General features: G+C 44.7%; 1 protein-coding gene and 1 long non-coding RNA gene across 3 annotated transcripts in view; both read left to right on the top strand.

Annotated features, from left to right (window-relative positions):
* LOC135830067 (hemicentin-1-like) overlaps nt 1-13 on the top strand; it is a 42,837-nt gene extending 42,824 nt beyond the window's left edge. For both annotated transcript variants that reach the window (XM_065342455.1, XM_065342454.1), the window contains one exon: nt 1-13. This exon is cut by the window's left edge and continues 806 nt beyond it. The gene's annotated coding sequence lies outside the window, so the exon portion shown is untranslated.
* A 1,664-nt stretch (nt 14-1,677) lies between these two features.
* Nucleotides 1,678-27,466, top strand: part of LOC135830140 (uncharacterized) — a 66,981-nt gene continuing 41,192 nt past the window's right edge. Inside the window, exon 1 of the long non-coding RNA XR_010555999.1 lies at nt 1,678-2,303. This is a non-coding gene — a long non-coding RNA (uncharacterized LOC135830140). The remainder of the gene's footprint in view (nt 2,304-27,466) is intronic.

Here is a 27,466-nt window from a genome sequence, read left to right as displayed (position 1 = left end):
CTGCCACTAATCCGGCTGATTTCAGCCCTGTTCGTCTGTGCGTATGCGTGTACATGCATGCATGTGTGTGTGTGTGTGTGTGTGTGTGTGTGTACATGTGTGTGTGTGTGTACATGTGTGTGTATGTGTGTGTCCGCACATCAGTAGGCATGGGTGTACCTGCAGGCACGTGTGTGTACACGTGTCTAGATTGCATGCATGATGGTGTATGTCTAGATTGCATGCATGATGGTGTATGTCTAGATTGCATGCATGATGGTGTATGTCTAGATTGCATGCATGATGGTGTATGTCTAGATTGCATGCATGATGGTGTATGTCTAGATTGCATGCATGATGGTGTAGGAGTTGCTCGGCTTGTACAGTATACCAGCTACACAAGTAGCAGAGAGGTCACTGGTGGATGTATTTGCAGCGAAGAGAAAGAGACGGTTGAGTGAGTGTTAGGAGTGTGTAATGGGTTAGGTGTAAATGACTGCGGTCCGAGTTTTAATGTTTGCTGCGGTTTATTCTGGAAATGGTGGTGGCAGATGCTGTGGTTCGGTGCACTCCAGGCTGTAGCTCTGCTCACGGCTCAACTGCCTGCACGGAGTATTGCTTTATTCATACTGGTTTGTACATGACTTCAATTGTTTGGTCTCACTGATCGTCATGATCTCCCCAATACTCACTATTTATCGTGATTTCCCCACTACTCACTGTGTTCCTTGTTTCTTATGAACACAGCCTTGCTGATACTGACACAGTGGCTTGTGACTTGTGCAGAGTAACATTATTATAACATGACACGGGAGGTGTAGTGAGGACATGTCGATTAGGAGCGATTCAACCGACCTAAGTCTGTCCCTCCAGGAATCCGCGGCCGCGGTGTAATCCGCGGAATTCCGCGGAATTCATGTTTTTTTAATATCCCGCGGAATTCACAGTTTTCACCGCAGAATCGTGAAAAATCACGGTTTGGGGGCAATGCGAGCACGCGCATCATATTCATGCACATGCACAGTGCAGTGTCCTGTCGCTATTTTGTTGCATTCAAAGTCAAGGGAGTTTTCTTCGTTACTGTATTGAGCCTATCATGTGTTTTCGACCACTACATTTTTTATTGATACTTGTACATAGCATATAGCCATGTCTTTTCGCCGGTGCAGCGCCACAGAAATACCGCAGTATTGCCGCAGAATTCAAGCCGCATCATGTAGCGATTTGTGCCGCAGAATTCTGCGCAGAATTTCAACTTTCTGTCCGCGGATTCCTGGAGGGACAGCTAAGTGGTTGTGTGATGTGTGGGGGGGGGGGGGGGGCGAGCTTTTGATGCTCCGATGCGATTATCGCACCCGGAGGTGGCTGAGTCATCCGCTCGACTCGCTGTCTCGGAAGCTGCCATACAGCACTAGACACTTGTTTATGCCTCGTCATCATTGCTTTTTCTGGTATGGTTCATGTATGTAACTATTGGTACTTGTTTTTATTGTATCACTGTGTTACTAAATTCTGCCCGTACAAGAGGCCGGTTTACCAAGTTAAAAAAAAAATTATGGGCACTACATGATCACCTGGCCCGGCCATGGGCTGTGGGGCTTACAAAACCATGCAGGTTGTCTACCTGGTCTACAGATCGAGTGCGATAGTGCCCTTGAGTTGAGTTGATCATGTTTTTTTCGTTTTGTGGCTTATCTAGATGTGCGCAGTATGTAGAATTTCAGAAGCTAATCTTACAAACTGTTGAGGTTCATTACTAGATTCCTGGATACTTACGCTCAGCTCTACTTTCTGCGTTATGTTTGGTAGCTTGGCAAGTCCAGGGAGAAGCAAGTAGTTCCGAGGAATTCGTTTGTAAGCTCTACGTTCGTAAACTGAGAAGTAGCCGTCTGAAGAGCCTGAGTGGGAAATTGAGACTCGGGTTTTTTACAGTCTTTTTCTGATCAGTTCGGAACTCTCTGACATGACAATATCCTGGCCATTGAGACATTGTGCGGTGAGTGTTTGGACGAAAGCTGTGTTTGCTGACGACTCGTAAGAGTGAAAGGAAAGTGTTGAGGACTGCGCAAGATTGACCCCGCGCGGCAGCAGTACCGACCAGGATACGTGACAGCTGCATCAGTACGACAGTAGTCATGGTGGTGGCCTGGCTGTAGACTGGAGACCAGTTCATGTATTGCAGTACTCGAACAGATGGGACCCAGGAAAAGCGTGGAGTGTCTTCGGGGATGGCGATGCAGTACAGGGCAAAGTCGGCATCTAGCGCAGTGACAGTGTATCGACTGGTAGAAGGCCATCGCTAATTTAATTCAAGCTACCAGGAGGTAAGAGGCAGTCCGTCAATATGCAATCTTGGCTTTTGTCGTCTTGGACCTTTCCTCGATAGCAACAGAGATAAATTCTTGGACATAAATGTGCAGCTCATGTTACTGCACTCGCCAGCTGCTGGGTGGGGGGGGGGGGGGGGGGTGGGGGGGTGGAGGGGGGGGGGGGGGGGCTGCTTGTGTGTATTGTATTCTATTTGTATCGATTTCTGTATTTTAATTCGCAAGTACAGACGGGCTGTAAGCCCAGTTACATGGAAGCAAATGTGAGAATGTAAAGAAGAGGGGTGTGGGGGGGGGGGGGGGGGGGAGAAAGGTCAATGCTGTGAACATCACAAATTGTGCAGCAAAGAGTAACGTCGAGGACAATAATTATTAAGAGTAACAGCAACAATGGCACTTTGGCGACAGAGACTGAGATCAACCGTATCTGGAGAATCAGGGACTAATTTATCCGGTATCGCATCGCAGTTTGCGACGCAAAACACAGTGTCTGCGATTCGAAGTTCGTAGTGAGTCGCGGTTAACTGCGACACAACATACATGTTAGCTAAGTAGTGCATGCGTAGCGCATGCACATGTGTAGCTTTACAGTGTGTGTGGCTGGTTTGGCGCCACGAGATGGCGCGCCATGCACTGTGACTAGATTAGACTGTGTGTGTGTGGTTGTCCAGCCTGCACTGCTAGGTAGATTTTACACCATACGCACGCGCGGGCCGCGGGACCATGGCCAATTATGTCACACTATCTCCGCACACGCACCGCAGCGCGTGCACTTGGAAACTAACTAACTACTAACTTACTTGAAGTGCAGCCCAGGCCGGAAGCACGAGGCGAGTGTCGACTAGTAGTTCACCTGCTTTTGAGATATAGACCGCGTTGCTTCACTAGCAGTAGGCATCTCGACCGTTCAGGACTTATCTTTGTAAAATTCTGCTAGCCTTATTGATGAAGCCTCTTCACTGCCGGCATGTCTGTGAAGCAAGGTACTGTGGACAAGTGGATTGCTGAATTTGATCCCAAAAAAGAATGGAATCGCGCAGAGTCGAGTGGCGGAGCTGTGACCAAGATATTTTGCAAGATGTGCAGGGAGAAGGCGTCCTCGCTTCGTGGTTTGAGGAATTACAGCACGGCGTTCGTTGACGGTATAAGTGGATGTGCACTGAAGACTGCATTGTCGACGGAAAAAAACTGCTATGCAAAATTGTTGCGTTGCTATGCAAACGTCGGGGTGTGTAGCAATTATTGCTATGCAATTTTTTGAAGTAAATTAGTCCCTGAGAATGATTAAAAATTCTAATGAAGGGGAAACCGGAATCCAAGAGAATTATAAAAAATACATAAAAATGGAACTGGATGAAGATTGCACAATAATATGTTGTGACACATGCGGCATGATGCCTGCATAACTTCATAGAAGGAAAGGTACAGCTGGAGCACGGAACTGACGAGAGAAGGGGATGGACCGAATATATTTCCAGGCTAGTCACCCCAGCAAAGCGCACCCTGGAAAGTGAAGGCTCCCTTTCCCGAGTTGGTGTGGGTGGATGGCAGGCAGAGACCGATGTGAGCGGCCAGGCGCGTGGAACGGCCACGAGCGGGCGACAACCGGGCTGGAAGCTCTGGACTTACTTTACCACACATACAGCGTCAAAGCAGGAATGCCAATTTCTGCTTGTGCATCTCAGCTACACAAAACACACAGAGCCGCTCCAGGAGGTCATGGGCTGACGCATGAGTATGTGACCGCTTATTCAACTGTGTTCGATTGGGAATACGGGCCGAATGCTGCATCGCAGCTTTCTCGAACCAAAACCAGTCGATCCAGCGTCCAGAAGACTACAACATATGGGTAAATCACGGTCATCCGTGCTTTTTTTAAAGAATGAAATGGCGCTTTTAGTGACATTTTACATACACATTTTAAATCCTCATCTGCTCAGGTAGAGTAAGGACACTTTTCTGGTGCCGCTGTACATCAAGATCTGCGCAGCAGCTCGCCATAGTGATAATGTAGCTGACGTCATGTTACCAAGGAAAACATGGCGTTTGGCCGTGTTCGCCGCACTGGAGCGCTCAGCTTGTTTTCAAAATCTTGTTTTTGAAAAATGCTTCCAGTCCTTTGGAAGCACTTGGATTATACGCGAGTCACATCGTGATCTGTACGAGTATCAATATCATGGCCATTGTCTTGTGTCGTTTTGAGCTCGAATAGCTTTCCCTGGCGAAGGATTCAAAGATCATGACGTTATCTTTTATCGTGGGCATGAAGCTCCCCACTTGCAGCGGGGATGACAACAGACGGAATAAATGTGTTTAGTCGCGATCAGGAGTTCTGCTGGCAAAATTGATTAGCTTGGCGCGACCTGCGGCGTGTGAGGACTCCAGCTCTAGTTGGGCAATACCCCACAGACACATGTAGCTCGAAGTGCAGAATCGATTGAGAAAAATGACCAAGATCATAAAGAAGGCCTGTTTGCTTCCACAAAATGTTTTAGGCCATGGTCACACCAAACAAGCCGTTTCCAGCTTGCGCTGAAAGTGGCTTGTGCTGAATGAAGCGGTTGGTCACATCGACCCATGAGATCCGTTGATTTTTTTGCGTGCTGTAGAGGCTTTTTCCTCGCGTTCATTTTTGAATATGATTTTTTGAATTTTTTAAAATTATATTCTGTTGAACATGTACGTGGCAATCAGCAGGGTTTTGCCGGGTGCTGTACTAGGAGCTTCAATTTCCACATTGGAATCAGGGTGCTTGTTTGAAAGATTGAGGGAGGTTGAGCTTGTAGTGCAGCCATGGATCCTGAAACTAGACACAGTGCCGTTGTCTGCATTTTGCTCTGCACCGATATTATGGTGCGCATGCTTCAGTCGCACAATGGTCTCCCTGGTCTGACGCTGCTGAACCAAAATAATAGTATCTGGTAGAAAGCGCACACGGAAAGATGAGACAATAACAGACAGCAGGCAATGAGAGAAGTTGGACCACAAAGAAACAAACACCGAAAGCCGGAATATTTCAGAACACGATGCACCAATGGCAAGATGCGCTTTGGATTTGCAGGAGTTTGTTTTTCCCACCACTGAGTCAGAATGGCTGACAGTGGCTGAATCCATTCCGCACTCCATTCAGCGCGTTGAAAACGGCTGACTGGTGAAAATGCCTGAAGCCGAACATTTAGCCGTTTCTGTAGCAACGATGACGTCAAAAATGGCTTATTTCCGCTAAATGGCTGAATAGTGCTTGGTGTGCCCTGGCTTCTATCATTCGTGCTTGGTGTGCTTCTGTGGAAGTGCGCGAGTTTGATTGGGAATAAAGGAGGAATGGAGGGTCTCAGCTTCCTAGGACCAAGGCCATTTGACTTAGCACCCCGAAGACTACTTCTAAAGTACAACTTTGATTTTAGGCTTAACTTCCCATTTTTAATTTATTCTGGCTCAATGCCTCCACTGTGCAACCTACTCTCATTCACCAGTGTACATCATGTGTTGACTACGAGTACACCCAACACTGCACATCATGTATTGACTACGAGTACACCCAACACTGTACATCATGTATTGACTACGAGTACACCCAACACTCTACATCATGTATTGACTACGAGTACACCCAACACTGTACATCATGTGTTGACTACGAGTACACCCAACACTGTACATCATGTGTTGACTACGAGTACACCCAACACTGTACATCGTGTATTGACTACGAGTACACCCAACACTGTACATCATGTGTTGACTACGAGTACACCCAACACTGTACATCATGTGTTGACTACGAGTACACCCAACACTGTACATCATGTGTTGACTACGAGTACACCCAACACTGTACAACATGCGTTGACTACGAGTACACCCAACACTGTACATCGTGTGTTGACTACGAGCACACCCAACACTGTACATCATGTGTTGACTACGAGTACACCCAACACTGTACATCATGTGTTGACTACGAGTACACCCAACACTGTACATCATGTGTTGACTACGAGTACACCCAACACTGTACATCATGTGTTGACTACGAGTACACCCAACACTGTACATCATGTGTTGACTACGAGTACACCCAACACTGTACAACATGCGTTGACTACGAGTACACCCAACACTGTACATCGTGTGTTGACTACGAGCACACCCAACACTGTACATCATGTGTTGACTACGAGTACACCCAACACTGTACATCGTGTGTTGACTACGAGTACACCCAACACTGTACATCATGTATTGACTACGAGTACACCCAACACTGTACATCATGTGTTGACTACGAGTTCACCCAACACTGTACATCATGTATTGACTTCGAGTACACCCAACACTGTACATCATGTGTTGACTACGAGTACACCCAACACTGTACATCATGTATTGACTACGAGTACACCCAACACTGTACATCATGTATTGACTACGAGTACACGCAACACTGTACATCATGTATTGACTACGAGTACACCCAACACTGTACATCATGTATTGACTACGAGTGCACCCAACACTGTACATCATGTATTGACTACGAGTACACCCAACACTGTACCTCATGTGTTGACTACGAGTATACCCAACACTGCACATCATGTGTTGACTACGAATCCACTCAACACTGTACATCAAGTATTGACTTCGAGTACACCCAACACTGTACATCATGTGTTAACTACGAGTACACCCAACACTGTACATCATGTATTGACTACGAGTACACGCAACACTGTACATCATGTATTGACTACGAGTACACCCAACACTGTACATCATGTATTGACTACGAGTGCACCCAACACTGTACATCATGTATTGACTACGAGTACACCCAACACTGTACCTCATGTGTTGACTACGAGTATACCCAACACTGCACATCATGTGTTGACTACGAATCCACTCAACACTGTACATCAAGTATTGACTTCGAGTACACCCAACACTGTACATCATGTGTTGACTATGAGTACACCCAACACTGTACATCATGTATTGACTACGAGTACACCCAACACTGTACATCATGTGTTGACTACGAGTACACCCAACACTGTACATCATGTGTTGACTACGAGTACACCCAACACTGTACATCATGTGTTGACTACGAGTACACCCAACACTGTACAACATGCGTTGACTACGAGTACACCCAACACTGTACATCGTGTGTTGACTACGAGCACACCCAACACTGTACATCATGTGTTGACTACGAGTACACCCAACACTGTACATCGTGTGTTGACTACGAGTACACCCAACACTGTACATCACGTATTGACTACGAGTACACCCAACATTGTACATCATGGGTTGACTACGAGTACACCCAACACTGTACATCATGTATTGACTACGAGTACACCCAACACTGTACATCATGTATTGACTACGAGTACACCCAACACTGTACATCATGTGTTGACTACGAGTACACCCAACACTGTACATCATGTGTTGACTACGAGTACACCCAACACTGCACATCATGTGTTGACTACGAGTACACCCAACACTGTACATCATGTATTAGACACCCTTAGCAAACAACGGTAACGCTATTTTTTACGGTACTCGTACCTTGATCACCCAAATAGCGTTGAAGCTGCAGCATATAAACGTTATGGGGGCTGATTTATCGTTGTGACCAACGGTACGTGTTTTGGTCAAATATTGCATAGTCCGTACGCATTTCACCTTGTATCGCGTATATGGTGACAAAAATGGTTGTACCGCGCGAAATCAAAGCTACTCTCGTGGCAACAGCGTACTAAAAATAGCGTGCATCTTGCTAAAGGTCGAACCCAAATCACGGTATTTTCCCCCTTACGATAATACCGTTACAACATAACGTTTTTTGCTAAGGGTGTCTAATGACTACGAGTACACCCAACACTGTACATCATGTATTGACTATGAGTACACCCAACACTGTACATCATGTGTTGACTACGAGTGCACCCAACACTGTACATCATGTATTGACTACGAGTACACCCAACACTGTACATCATGTGTTGACTACGAGTACACCCAACACTGTACATCATGTGTTGACTACGAGTATACCATACACTGCACATCATGTGTTGACTACGAGCACACCCAACACTGTACATCATGTGTTGACTACGAGTACACCCAACACTGTACATCATGTGTTGACTACGAGTACACCCAACACTGTACATCATGTGTTGACTACGAGTACACCCACCACTGTACATCATGTGTTGACTACGAGTACACCCAACACTGTACATCATGTGTTGACTACGAGTACACCCAACACTGTACATCATGTGTTGACTACGAGTACACCCAACACTGTACATCATGTGTTGACTACGAGCACACCCAACACTGTACATCATGTGTTGACTACGAGTACACCCAACACTGTACATCATGTGTTGACTACGAGTACACCCAACACTGTACATCATGTGTTGACTACGAGTACACCCAACACTGTACATCATGTGTTGACTACGAGTACACCCAACACTGTACATCATGTGTTGACTACGAGTACACCCACCACTGTACATCATGTGTTGACTACGAGTACACCCAACACTGTACAACATGCGTTGACTACGAGTACACCCAACACTGTACATCATGTATTGACTACGAGTACACCCAACACTGTACATCATGTGTTGACTACGAGTACACCCAACACTGTACATCATGTGTTGACTACGAGTACACCCAACACTGTACATCATGTGATGACTACGAGTACACCCAACACTGTACAACATGCGTTGACTACGAGTACACCCAACACTGTACATCGTGTGTTGACTACGAGCACACCCAACACTGTACATCATGTGTTGACTACGAGTACACCCAACACTGTGCATCGTGTGTTGACTACGAGTACACCCAACACTGTACATCATGTATTGACTACGAGTACACCCAACACTGTACATCATGTGTTGACTACGAGTTCACCCAACACTGTACATCATGTATTGACTTCGAGTACACCCAACACTGTACATCATGTGTTGACTACGAGTACACCCAACACTGTACATCATGTATTGACTACGAGTACACCCAACACTGTACATCATGTATTGACTACGAGTACACGCAACACTGTACATCATGTATTGACTACGAGTACACCCAACACTGTACATCATGTATTGACTACGAGTGCACCCAACACTGTACATCATGTATTGACTACGAGTGCACCCAACACTGTACCTCATGTGTTGACTACGAGTATACCCAACACTGCACATCATGTGTTGACTACGAATCCACTCAACACTGCCCATCAAGTATTGACTTCGAGTACACCCAACACTGTACATCATGTGTTGACTACGAGTACACCCAACACTGTACATCATGTATTGACTACGAGTACACCCAACACTGTACATCATGTATTGACTACGAGTACACGCAACACTGTACATCATGTATTGACTACGAGTACACCCAACACTGTACATCATGTATTGACTACGAGTGCACCCAACACTGTACATCATGTATTGACTACGAGTACACCCAACACTGTACCTCATGTGTTGACTACGAGTATACCCAACACTGCACATCATGTGTTGACTACGACTCCACTCAACACTGTACATCAAGTATTGACTTCGAGTACACCCAACACTGTACATCATGTATTGACTACGAGTACACCCAACACTGTACATCATGTATTGACTACGAGTACACCCAACACTGTACATCATGTATTGACTACGAGTACACCCAACACTGTACATCATGTGTTGACTACGAGTACACCCAACACTGTACATCATGTGTTGACTACGAGTACACCCAACACTGCACATCATGTGTTGACTACGAGTACACCCAACACTGTACATCATGTATTGACTACGAGTACACCCAACACTGTACATCATGTATTGACTATGAGTACACCCAACACTGTACATCATGTGTTGACTACGAGTGCACCCAACACTGTACATCATGTATTGACTACGAGTACACCCAACACTGTACATCATGTGTTGACTACGAGTACACCCAACACTGTACATCATGTGTTGACTACGAGTATACCATACACTGCACATCATGTGTTGACTACGAGCACACCCAACACTGTACATCATGGGTTGACTACGAGTACACCCAACACTGTACATCATGTGTTGACTACGAGTACACCCAACACTGTACATCATGTGTTGACTACGAGTACACCCAACACTGTACATCATGTGTTGACTACGAGTACACCCAACACTCTACATCATTTGTTGACTACGAGTACACCCAACACTGTACAACATGCGTTGACTACGAGTACACCCAACACTGTACATCATGTGTTGACTACGAGTACACCCAACACTGCACATCATGTATGGACTACGAGTACACCCAACACTGTACATCATGTGTTGACTACGAGTATACCATACACTGCACATCATGTGTTGACTACGAGCACACGCAACACTGTACATCATGTGTTGACTACGAGTACACCCAACACTGTACATCATGTGTTGACTACGAGTACACCCAACACTGTACATCATGTGTTGACTACGAGTACACCCAACACTGTACATCATGTGTTGACTACGAGTACACCCAACACTGTACATCATGTGTTGACTACGAGTACACCCAACACTGTACATCATGTATTGACTACGAGTACACCCAACACTGTACATCATGTGTTGACTACGAGTACACCCAACACTGTACATCATGTGTTGACTACGAGTACACCCACCACTGTACATCATGTGTTGACTACGAGTACACCCAACACTGTACAACATGCGTTGACTACGAGTACACCCAACACTGTACATCATGTATTGACTACGAGTACACCCAACACTGTACATCATGTGTTGACTACGAGTACACCCAACACTGTACATCATGTGTTGACTACGAGTACACCCAACACTGTACATCATGTGATGACTACGAGTACACCCAACACTGTACATCATGTATTGACTACGAGTACACCCAACACTGTACATCATGTGTTGACTACGAGTACACCCAACACTGTACATCATGTGTTGACTACGAGTACACCCAACACTGTACATCATGTGTTGACTACGAGTACACCCAACACTGTACATCATGTGTTGACTACGAGCACACCCAACACTGTACATCATGTGTTGACTACGAGTACACCCAACACTGTACATCGTGTGTTGACTACGAGTACACCCAACACTGTACATCATGTATTGACTACGAGTACACCCAACACTGTACATCATGTGTTGACTACGAGTTCACCCAACACTGTACATCATGTATTGACTTCGAGTACACCCAACACTGTACATCATGTGTTGACTACGAGTACACCCAACACTGTACATCATGTATTGACTACGAGTACACCCAACACTGTACATCATGTATTGACTACGAGTACACGCAACACTGTACATCATGTATTGACTACGAGTACACCCAACACTGTACATCATGTATTGACTACGAGTGCACCCAACACTGTACATCATGTATTGACTACGAGTGCACCCAACACTGTACCTCATGTGTTGACTACGAGTATACCCAACACTGCACATCATGTGTTGACTACGAATCCACTCAACACTGCCCATCAAGTATTGACTTCGAGTACACCCAACACTGTACATCATGTGTTGACTACGAGTACACCCAACACTGTACATCATGTATTGACTACGAGTACACCCAACACTGTACATCATGTATTGACTACGAGTACACGCAACACTGTACATCATGTATTGACTACGAGTACACCCAACACTGTACATCATGTATTGACTACGAGTGCACCCAACACTGTACATCATGTATTGACTACGAGTACACCCAACACTGTACCTCATGTGTTGACTACGAGTATACCCAACACTGCACATCATGTGTTGACTACGAATCCACTCAACACTGTACATCAAGTATTGACTTCGAGTACACCCAACACTGTACATCATGTGTTGACTACGAGTACACCCAACACTGTACATCATGTATTGACTACGAGTACACCCAACACTGTACATCATGTGTTGACTACGAGTACACCCAACACTGTTTATCATGTGTTGACTACGAGTACACCCAACACTGTACATCATGTGTTGACTACGAGTACACCCAACACTGTACAACATGCGTTGACTACGAGTACACCCAACACTGTACATCGTGTGTTGACTACGAGCACACCCAACACTGTACATCATGTGTTGACTACGAGTACACCCAACACTGTACATCATGTGTTGACTACGAGTACACCCAACACTGTACATCATGTATGGACTACGAGTACACCCAACACTGTACATCATGTGTTGACTACGAGTACACCCAACACTGTACATCATGTGTTGACTACGAGTACACCCAACACTGCACATCATGTGTTGACTACGAGTACACCCAACACTGTACAACATGTATGGACTACGAGTACACCCAACACTGTACATCATGTGTTGACTACGAGTATACCATACACTGCACATCATGTGTTGACTACGAGCACACCCAACACTGTACATCATGTGTTGACTACGAGTACACCCAACACTGTACATCATGTATGGACTACGAGTACAACCAACACTGTACATCATGTGTTGACTACGAGTATACAATACACTGCACATCATGTGTTGACGACGAGCACACCCAACACTGTACATCATGTGTTGACTACGAGTACACCCAACACTGTACATCATGTGTTGACTACGAGTACACCCAACACTGTACATCATGTGTTGACTACGAGTACACCCAACACTGTACATCATGTGTTGACTACGAGTACACCCAACACTGTACATCATGTATTGACTACGAGTGCACCCAACACTGTACATCATGTATTGACTACGAGTACACCCAACACTGTACATCATGTATTGACTACGAGTACAGCCAACACTGTACATCATGTGTTGACTACGAGTACACCCAACACTGTACATCATGTATTGACTACAAGTACACCCAACACTGTACATCATGTATTGACTACGAGTACCCCCAACATTGTACATCATGTGTTGACTACGAGTACACCCAACACTGCACATCATGTATTGACTACGAGTACACCCAACACTGTACATCACGTATTGACTACGAGTACACCCAACCCTGTACATCATGTATTGACTACGAGTACACCCAACATTGTACATCATGTGTGGACTACGAGTACACCCAACACTGTACATCATGTATTGACTACGAGTACACCCAACACTGTACATCATGTGTTGACTACGAATACACCCAACACTGTACATCATGTGTTGACTACGAGTACACCCAACACTGTACATCATGTGTTGACTACGAGTACACCCAACACTGTACAACATGCGTTGACTACGAGTACACCCAACACTGTACATCATGTGTTGACTACGAGTACACCCAACACTGTACATCATGTGTGGACTACGAGTACACCCAACATTGTACATCATGTGTGGACTACGAGTACACCCAACACTGTACATCATGTATTGACTACGAGTACACCCAACACTGTACATCATGTGTTGACTACGAGTACACCTTACACTGTACATCATGTGTTGACTACGAGTACACCCAACACTGTACAACATGCGTTGACTACGAGTACACCCAACACTGTACATCGTGTGTTGACTACGAGCACACCCAACACTGTACATCATGTGTTGACTACGAGTACACCCAACACTGTACATCGTGTGTTGACTACGAGTACACCCAACACTGTACATCATGTGTTGACTACGAGTACACCCAACATTGTACATCATGTGTTGACTACGAGTACACCCAACACTGTACATCATGTATTGACTACGAGTACACCCAACACTGTACATCATGTATTGACTACGAGTACACCCAACACTGTACATCATGTGTTGACTACGAGTACACCCAACACTGTACATCATGTGTTGACTACGAGTACACCCAACACTGTACAACATGCGTTGACTACGAGTACACCCAACACTGTACATCATGTGTTGACTACGAGTACACCCAACACTGTACATCATGTGTGGACTACGAGTACACCCAACATTGTACATCATGTGTGGACTACGAGTACACCCAACACTGTACATCATGTATTGACTACGAGTACACCCAACACTGTACATCATGTGTTGACTACGAGTACACCTTACACTGTACATCATGTGTTGACTACGAGTACACCCAACACTGTACAACATGCGTTGACTACGAGTACACCCAACACTGTACATCGTGTGTTGACTACGAGCACACCCAACACTGTACATCATGTGTTGACTACGAGTACACCCAACACTGTACATCGTGTGTTGACTACGAGTACACCCAACACTGTACATCATGTGTTGACTACGAGTACACCCAACATTGTACATCATGTGTTGACTACGAGTACACCCAACACTGTACATCATGTATTGACTACGAGTACACCCAACACTGTACATCATGTATTGACTACGAGTACACCCAACACTGTACATCATGTGTTGACTACGAGTACACCTTACACTGTACATCATGTGTTGACTACGAGTACACCCAACACTGCACATCATGTGTTGACTACGAGTACACCCAACACTGTACATCATGTATTGACTACGAGTACACCCAACACTGTACATCATGTATTGGCTACGAGTACACCCAACACTGTACATCATGTATTGACTACGAGTACACCCAACACTGTACATCATGTATTGACTATGAGTACACCCAACACTGTACATCATGTGTTGACTACGAGTACACCCAACACTGTACATCATGTATTGACTACGAGTACAGCCAACACTGTACATCATGTGTTGACTACGAGTACACCCAACACTGTACATCATGTATTGACTACAAGTACACCCAACACTGTACATCATGTGTTGACTACGAGTGCACCCAACACTGTACATCATGTATTGACTTCGAGTACACCCAACACTGTACATCATGTATTGACTATGAGTACACCCAACACTGTACATCATGTGTTGACTACGAGTGCACCCAACACTGTACATCATGTATTGACTTCGAGTACACCCAACACTGTACATCATGTGTTGACTACGAGTACACCCAACACTGTACATCATGTGTTGACTACGAGTACACCCAACACTGTACATCATGTGTTGACTACGAGTACACCCAACACTGTACATCATGTATTGACTACGAGTACACCCAACACTGTACATCATGTGTTGACTACGAGTATACCATACACTGCACATCATGTGTTGAATACGAGCACACCCAACACTGTACATCATGTGTTGACTACGAGGACACCCAACACTGTACATCATGTGTTGACTACGAGTACACCCAACACTGTACATCATGTGTTGACTACGAGTACACCCAACACTGTACATCATGTGTTGACTACGAGTACACCCAACACTGTACATCATGTGTTGACTACGAGTACACCCAACACTGTACATCATGTATTGACTACGAGTACACCCAACACTGTACATCATGTGTTGACTACGAGTACACCCAACACTGTACATCATGTGTTGACTACGAGTACACCCAACACTGTACATCATGTGTTGACTACGAGTACACCCAACACTGTACAACATGCGTTGACTACGAGTACACCCAACACTGTACATCATGTATTGACTACGAGTACACCCAACACTGTACATCATGGGTTGACTACGAGTACACCCAACACTGTACATCATGTGTTGACTACGAGTACACCCAACACTGTACATCATGTGATGACTACGAGTACACCCAACACTGTACAACATGCGTTGACTACGAGTACACCCAACACTGTACATCGTGTGTTGACTACGAGCACACCCAACACTGTACATCATGTAAGTCCTCTTAATGCCGGCCGTGCTACACGTAGTCAGGGAAATCGAGCACTTAAATTTCCAGTCACTAAGACATCCGCTGGCACACATTCTGCCTCATTCCAATGTGTATCACTGTGGAACAGGCTCCAGCCCGACATCAGGAAAATCCCACAGTACCACCGATTCATGCGATCCCTCCCAGCACATGCTGCTTTTCAGTAATGCCACTGCCCGCTGTACTATTATTTCCTTTACTGGCCTAACTGGCTTTAACAAAGTAATACTTTACTACCCACTCTACTCAGTGTCATTACCTTCATTGGCCTTTTATAATTTATTCTCCTTTTTAGTCGATATCATGTAATTAGGCAAATTTGCCTGTTTGTTCTTCGACTCTAAATAAACAAACAAACAAAACAAAAATGTGTTGACTACGAGTACACCCAACACTGTACATCATGTATTGACTACGAGTACACCCAACACTGTACATCATGTGTCGACTACGAGTTCACCCAACACTGTACATCGTGTATTGACTTCGAGTACACCCAACACTGTACATCATGTATTGACTACGAGTACACCCAACACTGTACATCATGTATTGACTACGAGTACACCCAACACTGTACATCATGTGTTGACTACGAGTACACCCAACACTGTACATCATGTGTTGACTACGAGTACACCCAACACTGTACAACATGCGTTGACTACGAGTACACCCAACACTGTACATCATGTATTGACTACGAGTACACCCAACACTGTACATCATGTGTTGACTACGAGTACACCCAACACTGTACAACATGCGTTGACTACGAGTACACCCAACACTGTACATCATGTGTTGACTACGAGTACACCCAACACTGTACATCATGTATTGACTACGAGTACACCCAACACTGTACATCATGTGTTGACTACGAGTACACCTTACACTGTACATCATGTGTTGACTACGAGTACACCCAACACTGCACATCATGTGTTGACTACGAGTACACCCAACACTGTACATAATGTATTGACTACGAGTACACCCAACACTGTACATCATGTGTTGACTATGAGTACACCCAACACTGTACATCATGTGTTGACTACGAGTACACCCAACACTGTACATCATGTATTGACTACGAGTACAGCCAACACTGTACATCATGTGTTGACTACGAGTACACCCAACACTGTACATCATGTATTGACTACAAGTACACCCAACACTGTACATCATGTGTTGACTACGAGTGCACCCAACACTGTACATCATGTATTGACTTCGAGTACACCCAACACTGTACATCATGTATTGACTATGAGTACACCCAACACTGTACATCATGTGTTGACTACGAGTGCACCCAACACTGTACATCATGTATTGACTTCGAGTACACCCAACACTGTACATCATGTGTTGACTACGAGTACACCCAACACTGTACATCATGTGTTGACTACGAGTACACCCAACACTGTACATCATGTATTGACTACGAGTACACCCAACACTGTACATCATGTGTTGACTACGAGTATACCATACACTGCACATCATGTGTTGAATACGAGCACACCCAACACTGTACATCATGTCTTGACTACGAGGACACCCAACACTGTACATCATGTGTTGACTACGAGTACACCCAACACTGTACATCATGTGTTGACTACGAGTACACCCAACACTGTACATCATGTGTTGACTACGAGTACACCCAACACTGTACATCATGTGTTGACTACGAGTACACCCAACACTGTACATCATGTATTGACTACGAGTACACCCAACACTGTACATCATGTGTTGACTACGAGTACACCCAACACTGTACAACATGCGTTGACTACGAGTACACCCAACACTGTACATCATGTATTGACTACGAGTACACCCAACACTGTACATCATGGGTTGACTACGAGTACACCCAACACTGTACATCATGTGATGACTACGAGTACACCCAACACTGTACAACATGCGTTGACTACGAGTACACCCAACACTGTACATCGTGTGTTGACTACGAGCACACCCAACACTGTACATCATGTGTTGACTACGAGTACACCCAACACTGTACATCATGTATTGACTACGAGTACACCCAACACTGTACATCATGTGTCGACTACGAGTTCACCCAACACTGTACATCGTGTATTGACTTCGAGTACACCCAACACTGTACATCATGTATTGACTACGAGTACACGCAACACTGTACATCATGTATTGACTACGAGTACACCCAACACTGTACATCATGTATTGACTACGAGTACACCCAACACTGTACATCATGTGCTGACTACGAGTACACCTTACACTGTACATCATGTGTTGACTACGAGTACACCCAACACTGTACAACATGCGTTGACTACGAGTACACCCAACACTGTACATCGTGTGTTGACTACGAGCACACCCAACACTGTACATCATGTGTTGACTACGAGTACACCCAACACTGTACATCGTGTGTTGACTACGAGTACACCCAACACTGTACATCATGTGTTGACTACGAGTACACCCAACATTGTACATCATGTGTTGACTACGAGTACACCCACCACTGTACATCATGTATTGACTACGAGTACACCCAACACTGTACATCATGGGTTGACTACGAGTAGACCAAACACTGTACATCATGTGTTGACTACGAGTACACCCAACACTGTACATCATGTGATGACTACGAGTACACCCAACACTGTACAACATGCGTTGACTACGAGTACACCCAACACTGTACATCGTGTGTTGACTACGAGCACACCCAACACTGTACATCATGTGTTGACTACGAGTACACCCAACACTGTACATCATGTATTGACTACGAGTACACCCAACACTGTACATCATGTGTCGACTACGAGTTCACCCAACACTGTACATCATGTATTGACTTCGAGTACACCCAACACTGTACATCATGTATTGACTACGAGTACACGCAACACTGTACATCATGTATTGACTACGAGTACACCCAACACTGTACATCATGTATTGACTACGAGTACACCCAACACTGTACATCATGTATTGACTACGAGTACACCCAACACTGTACATCATGTATTGACTACGAGTACACCCAACACTGTACATCATGTGTTGACTACGAGTTCACCCAACACTGTACATCATGTATTGACTTCGAGTACACCCAACACTGTACATCATGTATTGACTACGAGTACACGCAACACTGTACATCATGTATTGACTACGAGTACACCCAACACTGTACATCATGTATTGACTACGAGTGCACCCAACACTGTACATCATGTATTGACTACGAGTACACCCAACACTGTACCTCATGTGTTGACTACGAGTATACCCAACACTGCACATCATGTGTTGACTACGAATCCACTCAACACTGTACATCAAGTATTGACTTCGAGTACACCCAACACTGTACATCATGTGTTGACTACGAGTACACCCAACACTGTACATCATGTATTGACTACGAGTACACCCAACACTGTACATCATGTATTGACTACGAGTACACGCAACACTGTACATCATGTATTGACTACGAGTACAGCCAACACTGTACATCATGTATTGACTACGAGTGCACCCAACACTGTACATCATGTGTTGACTACGAATCCACTCAACACTGTACATCAAGTATTGACTTCGAGTACACCCAACACTGTACATCATGTGTTGACTACGAGTACACCCAATACTGTACATCATTTATTGACTACGAGTACACCCAACACTGTACATCATGTGTTGACTACGAGTACACCCAACACTGTACATCATGTGTTGACTACGAGTACACCCAACACTGTACATCATGTGTTGACTACGAGTACACCCAACACTGTACAACATGCGTTGACTACGAGTACACCCAACACTGTACATCGTGTGTTGACTACGAGCACACCCAACACTATACAACATGCGTTGACTACGAGTACACCCAACACTGTACATCGTGTGTTGACTACGAGCACACCCAACACTGTACATCATGTGTTGACTACGAGTACACCCAACACTGTACATCATGTATTGACTACGAGTACACCCAACACTGTACATCATGTGTCGACTACGAGTTCACCCAACACTGTACATCATGTATTGACTTCGAGTACACCCAACACTGTACATCATGTATTGACTACGAGTACACGCAACACTGTACATCATGTATTGACTACGAGTACACCCAACACTGTACATCATGTATTGACTACGAGTACACCCAACACTGTACATCATGTATTGACTACGAGTACACCCAACACTGTACATCATGTATTGACTACGAGTACACCCAACACTGTACATCATGTGTTGACTACGAGTTCACCCAACACTGTACATCATGTATTGACTTCGAGTACACCCAACACTGTACATCATGTATTGACTACGAGTACACGCAACACTGTACATCATGTATTGACTACGAGTACACCCAACACTGTACATCATGTATTGACTACGAGTGCACCCAACACTGTACATCATGTATTGACTACGAGTACACCCAACACTGTACCTCATGTGTTGACTACGAGTATACCCAACACTGCACATCATGTGTTGACTACGAATCCACTCAACACTGTACATCAAGTATTGACTTCGAGTACACCCAACACTGTACATCATGTGTTGACTACGAGTACACCCAACACTGTACATCATGTATTGACTACGAGTACACCCAACACTGTACATCATGTATTGACTACGAGTACACGCAACACTGTACATCATGTATTGACTACGAGTACACCCAACACTGTACATCATGTATTGACTACGAGTGCACCCAACACTGTACATCATGTGTTGACTACGAATCCACTCAACACTGTACATCAAGTATTGACTTCGAGTACACCCAACACTGTACATCATGTGTTGACTACGAGTACACCCAATACTGTACATCATTTATTGACTACGAGTACACCCAACACTGTACATCATGTGTTGACTACGAGTACACCCAACACTGTACATCATGTGTTGACTACGAGTACACCCAACACTGTACATCATGTGTTGACTACGAGTACACCCAACACTGTACAACATGCGTTGACTACGAGTACACCCAACACTGTACATCGTGTGTTGACTACGAGCACACCCAACACTGTACATCATGTGTTGACTACGAGTACACCCAACACTGTACATCGTGTGTTGACTACGAGTACACCCAACACTGTACATCATGTGTTGACTACGAGTACACCCAACATTGTACATCATGTGTTGACTACGAGTACACCCAACACTGTACATCATGTATTGACTACGAGTACACCCAACACTGTACATCATGTATTGACTACGGGTACACCCAACACTGTACATCATGTGTTGACTACGAGTACACCCAACACTGTACATCATGTGTTGACTACGAGTACACCCAACACTGCACATCATGTGTTGACTACGAGTACACCCAACACTGTACATCATGTATTGACTACGAGTACACCCAATACTGTGCATCATGTATTGACTATGAGTACACCCAACACTGTACATCATGTATTGACTACGAGTACACCCAACACTGTACATCATGTATTGACTACGAGTACACCCAACACTGTACATCATGTGTTGACTACGAGTACACCCAACACTGTATATCATGTATGGACTACGAGTACACCCAACACTGTACATCATGTGTTGACTACGAGTATACTATACACTGCACATCATGTGTTGACTACGAGCACACCCAACACTGTACATCATGTGTTGACTACGAGTACACCCAACACTGTACATCATGTATGGACTACGAGTACACCCAACACTGTACATCATGTATTGACTATGAGTACACCCAACACTGTACATCATGTGTTGACTACGAGTGCACCCAACACTGTACATCATGTATTGACTTCGAGTACACCCAACACTGTACATCATGTGTTGACTACGAGTACACCCAACACTGTACATCATGTGTTGACTACGAGTACACCCAACACTGTACATCATGTATTGACTACGAGTACACCCAACACTGTACATCATGTGTTGACTACGAGTATACCATACACTGCACATCATGTGTTGAATACGAGCACACCCAACACTGTACATCATGTGTTGACTACGAGGACACCCAACACTGTACATCATGTGTTGACTACGAGTACACCCAACACTGTACATCATGTGTTGACTACGAGTACACCCAACACTGTACATCATGTGTTGACTACGAGTACACCCAACACTGTACATCATGTGTTGACTACGAGTACACCCAACACTGTACATCATGTATTGACTACGAGTACACCCAACACTGTACATCATGTGTTGACTACGAGTACACCCAACACTGTACATCATGTGTTGACTACGAGTACACCCAACACTGTACATCATGTGTTGACTACGAGTACACCCAACACTGTACAACATGCGTTGACTACGAGTACACCCAACACTGTACATCATGTATTGACTACGAGTACACCCAACACTGTACATCATGGGTTGACTACGAGTACACCCAACACTGTACATCATGTGTTGACTACGAGTACACCCAACACTGTACATCATGTATTGACTACGAGCACACCCAACACTGTACATCATGTGTTGACTACGAGTACACCCAACACTGTACATCATGTGTTGACTACGAGTACACCCAACACTGTACATCATGTGTTGACTACGAGTACACCCAACACTGTACAACATGCGTTGACTACGAGTACACCCAACACTGTACATCATGTATTGACTACGAGTACACCCAACACTGTACATCATGTGTTGACTACGAGTACACCCAACACTGTACATCATGTGATGACTACGAGTACACCCAACACTGTACAACATGCGTTGACTACGAGTACACCCAACACTGTACATCGTGTGTTGACTACGAGCACACCCAACACTGTACATCATGTGTTGACTACGAGTACACCCAACACTGTACATCATGTATTGACTACGAGTACACCCAACACTGTACATCATGTGTCGACTACGAGTTCACCCAACACTGTACATCGTGTATTGACTTCGAGTACACCCAACACTGTACATCATGTATTGACTACGAGTACACCCAACACTGTACATCATGTATTGACTACGAGTACACCCAACACTGTACATCATGTGTTGACTACGAGTACACCCAACACTGTACATCATGTGTTGACTACGAGTACACCCAACACTGTACAACATGCGTTGACTACGAGTACACCCAACACTGTACATCATGTATTGACTACGAGTACACCCAACACTGTACATCATGTGTTGACTACGAGTACACCCAACACTGTACAACATGCGTTGACTACGAGTACACCCAACACTGTACATCATGTGTTGACTACGAGTACACCCAACACTGTACATCATGTATTGACTACGAGTACACCCAACACTGTACATCATGTGTTGACTACGAGTACACCTTACACTGTACATCATGTGTTGACTACGAGTACACCCAACACTGCACATCATGTGTTGACTACGAGTACACCCAACACTGTACATCATGTGTTAACTACGAGTACACCCAACACTGTACATCATGTGTTGACTACGAGTACACCCAACACTGTACATCATGTATTGACTACAAGTACACCCAACACTGTACATCATGTGTTGACTACGAGTGCACCCAACACTGTACATCATGTATTGACTTCGAGTACACCCAACACTGTACATCATGTATTGACTATGAGTACACCCAACACTGTACATCATGTGTTGACTACGAGTGCACCCAACACTGTACATCATGTATTGACTTCGAGTACACCCAACACTGTACATCATGTGATGACTACGAGTACACCCAACACTGTACATCATGTGTTGACTACGAGTACACCCAACACTGTACATCATGTATTGACTACGAGTACACCCAACACTGTACATCATGTGTTGACTACGAGTATACCATACACTGCACATCATGTGTTGAATACGAGCACACCCAACACTGTACATCATGTGTTGACTACGAGGACACCCAACACTGTACATCATGTGTTGACTACGAGTACACCCAACACTGTACATCATGTGTTGACTACGAGTACACCCAACACTGTACATCATGTGTTGACTACGAGTACACCCAACACTGTATATCATGTGTTGACTACGAGTACACCCAACACTGTACATCATGTATTGACTACGAGTACACCCAACACTGTACATCATGTGTTGACTACGAGTACACCCAACACTGTACATCATGTGTTGACTACGAGTACACCCAACACTGTACATCATGTGTTGACTACGAGTACACCCAACACTGTACAACATGCGTTGACTACGAGTACACCCAACACTGTACATCATGTATTGACTACGAGTACACCCAACACTGTACATCATGGGTTGACTACGAGTACACCCAACACTGTACATCATGTGATGACTACGAGTACACCCAACACTGTACAACATGCGTTGACTACGAGTACACCCAACACTGTACATCGTGTGTTGACTACGAGCACACCCAACACTGTACATCATGTGTTGACTACGAGTACACCCAACACTGTACATCATGTATTGACTACGAGTACACCCAACACTGTACATCATGTGTCGACTACGAGTTCACCCAACACTGTACATCGTGTATTGACTTCGAGTACACCCAACACTGTACATCATGTATTGACTACGAGTACACGCAACACTGTACATCATGTATTGACTACGAGTACACCCAACACTGTACATCATGTATTGACTACGAGTACACCCAACACTGTACATCATGTGTTGACTACGAGTACACCTTACACTGTACATCATGTGTTGACTACGAGTACACCCAACACTGTACAACATGCGTTGACTACGAGTACACCCAACACTGTACATCGTGTGTTGACTACGAGCACACCCAACACTGTACATCATGTGTTGACTACGAGTACACCCAACACTGTACATCGTGTGTTGACTACGAGTACACCCAACACTGTACATCATGTGTTGACTACGAGTACACCCAACATTGTACATCATGTGTTGACTACGAGTACACCCAACACTGTACATCATGTATTGACTACGAGTACACCCAACACTGTACATCATGTATTGACTACGAGTACACCCAACACTGTACATCATGTGTTGACTACGAGTACACCTTACACTGTACATCATGTGTTGACTACGAGTACACCCAACACTGCACATCATGTGTTGACTACGAGTACACCCAACACTGTACATCATGTATTGACTACGAGTACACCCAACACTGTACATCATGTATTGACTATGAGTACACCCAACACTGTACATCATGTGTTGACTACGAGTGCACCCAACACTGTACATCATGTATTGACTTCGAGTACACCCAACACTGTACATCATTTGTTGACTACGAGTACACCCAACACTGTACATCATGTATTGACTACGAGTACACCCAACACTGTACATCATGTGTTGACTACGAGTATACCATACACTGCACATCATGTGTTGAATACGAGCACACCCAACACTGTACATCATGTGTTGACTACGAGGACACCCAACACTGTACATCATGTGTTGACTACGAGTACACCCAACACTGTACATCATGTGTTGACTACGAGTACACCCAACACTGTACATCATGTGTTGACTACGAGTACACCCAACACTGTACATCATGTGTTGACTACGAGTACACCCAACACTGTACATCATGTATTGACTACGAGTACACCCAACACTGTACATCATGTGTTGACTACGAGTACACCCAACACTGTACATCATGTGTTGACTACGAGTACACCCAACACTGTACATCATGTGTTGACTACGAGTACACCCAACACTGTACAACATGCGTTGACTACGAGTACACCCAACACTGTACATCATGTATTGACTACGAGTACACCCAACACTGTACATCATGGGTTGACTACGAGTACACCCAACACTGTACATCATGTGTTGACTACGAGTACACCCAACACTGTACATCATGGGATGACTACGAGTACACCCAACACTGTACAACATGCGTTGACTACGAGTACACCCAACACTGTACATCGTGTGTTGACTACGAGCACACCCAACACTGTACATCATGTGTTGACTACGAGTACACCCAACACTGTACATCATGTATTGACTACGAGTACACCCAACACTGTACATCATGTGTCGACTACGAGTTCACCCAACACTGTACATCATGTATTGACTTCGAGTACACCCAACACTGTACATCATGTATTGACTACGAGTACACGCAACACTGTACATCATGTATTGACTACGAGTACACCCAACACTGTACATCATGTATTGACTACGAGTACACCCAACACTGTACATCATGTATTGACTACGAGTACACCCAACACTGTACATCATGTATTGACTACGAGTACACCCAACACTGTACATCATGTGTTGACTACGAGTTCACCCAACACTGTACATCATGTATTGACTTCGAGTACACCCAACACTGTACATCATGTATTGACTACGAGTACACGCAACCCTGTACATCATGTATTGACTACGAGTACACCCAACACTGTACATCATGTATTGACTACGAGTGCACCCAACACTGTACATCATGTATTGACTACGAGTACACCCAACACTGTACCTCATGTGTTGACTACGAGTATACCCAACACTGCACATCATGTGTTGACTACGAATCCACTCAACACTGTACATCAAGTATTGACTTCGAGTACACCCAACACTGTACATCATGTGTTGACTACGAGTACACCCAACACTGTACATCATGTATTGACTACGAGTACACCCAACACTGTACATCATGTATTGACTACGAGTACACGCAACACTGTACATCATGTATTGACTACGAGTACACCCAACACTGTACATCATGTATTGACTACGAGTGCACCCAACACTGTACATCATGTGTTGACTACGAATCCACTCAACACTGTACATCAAGTATTGACTTCGAGTACACCCAACACTGTACATCATGTGTTGACTACGAGTACACCCAATACTGTACATCATTTATTGACTACGAGTACACCCAACACTGTACATCATGTGTTGACTACGAGTACACCCAACACTGTACATCATGTGTTGACTAC

Source organism: Sycon ciliatum, chromosome 13 (assembly GCF_964019385.1).
Source record: "Sycon ciliatum chromosome 13, ocSycCili1.1, whole genome shotgun sequence".
Taxonomy (NCBI): Eukaryota; Metazoa; Porifera; class Calcarea; order Leucosolenida; family Sycettidae; genus Sycon; species Sycon ciliatum.
The sequence above is the reverse complement of the archived record's forward strand: the minus strand, read 5'-3'. Positions and strand labels throughout refer to the sequence as shown.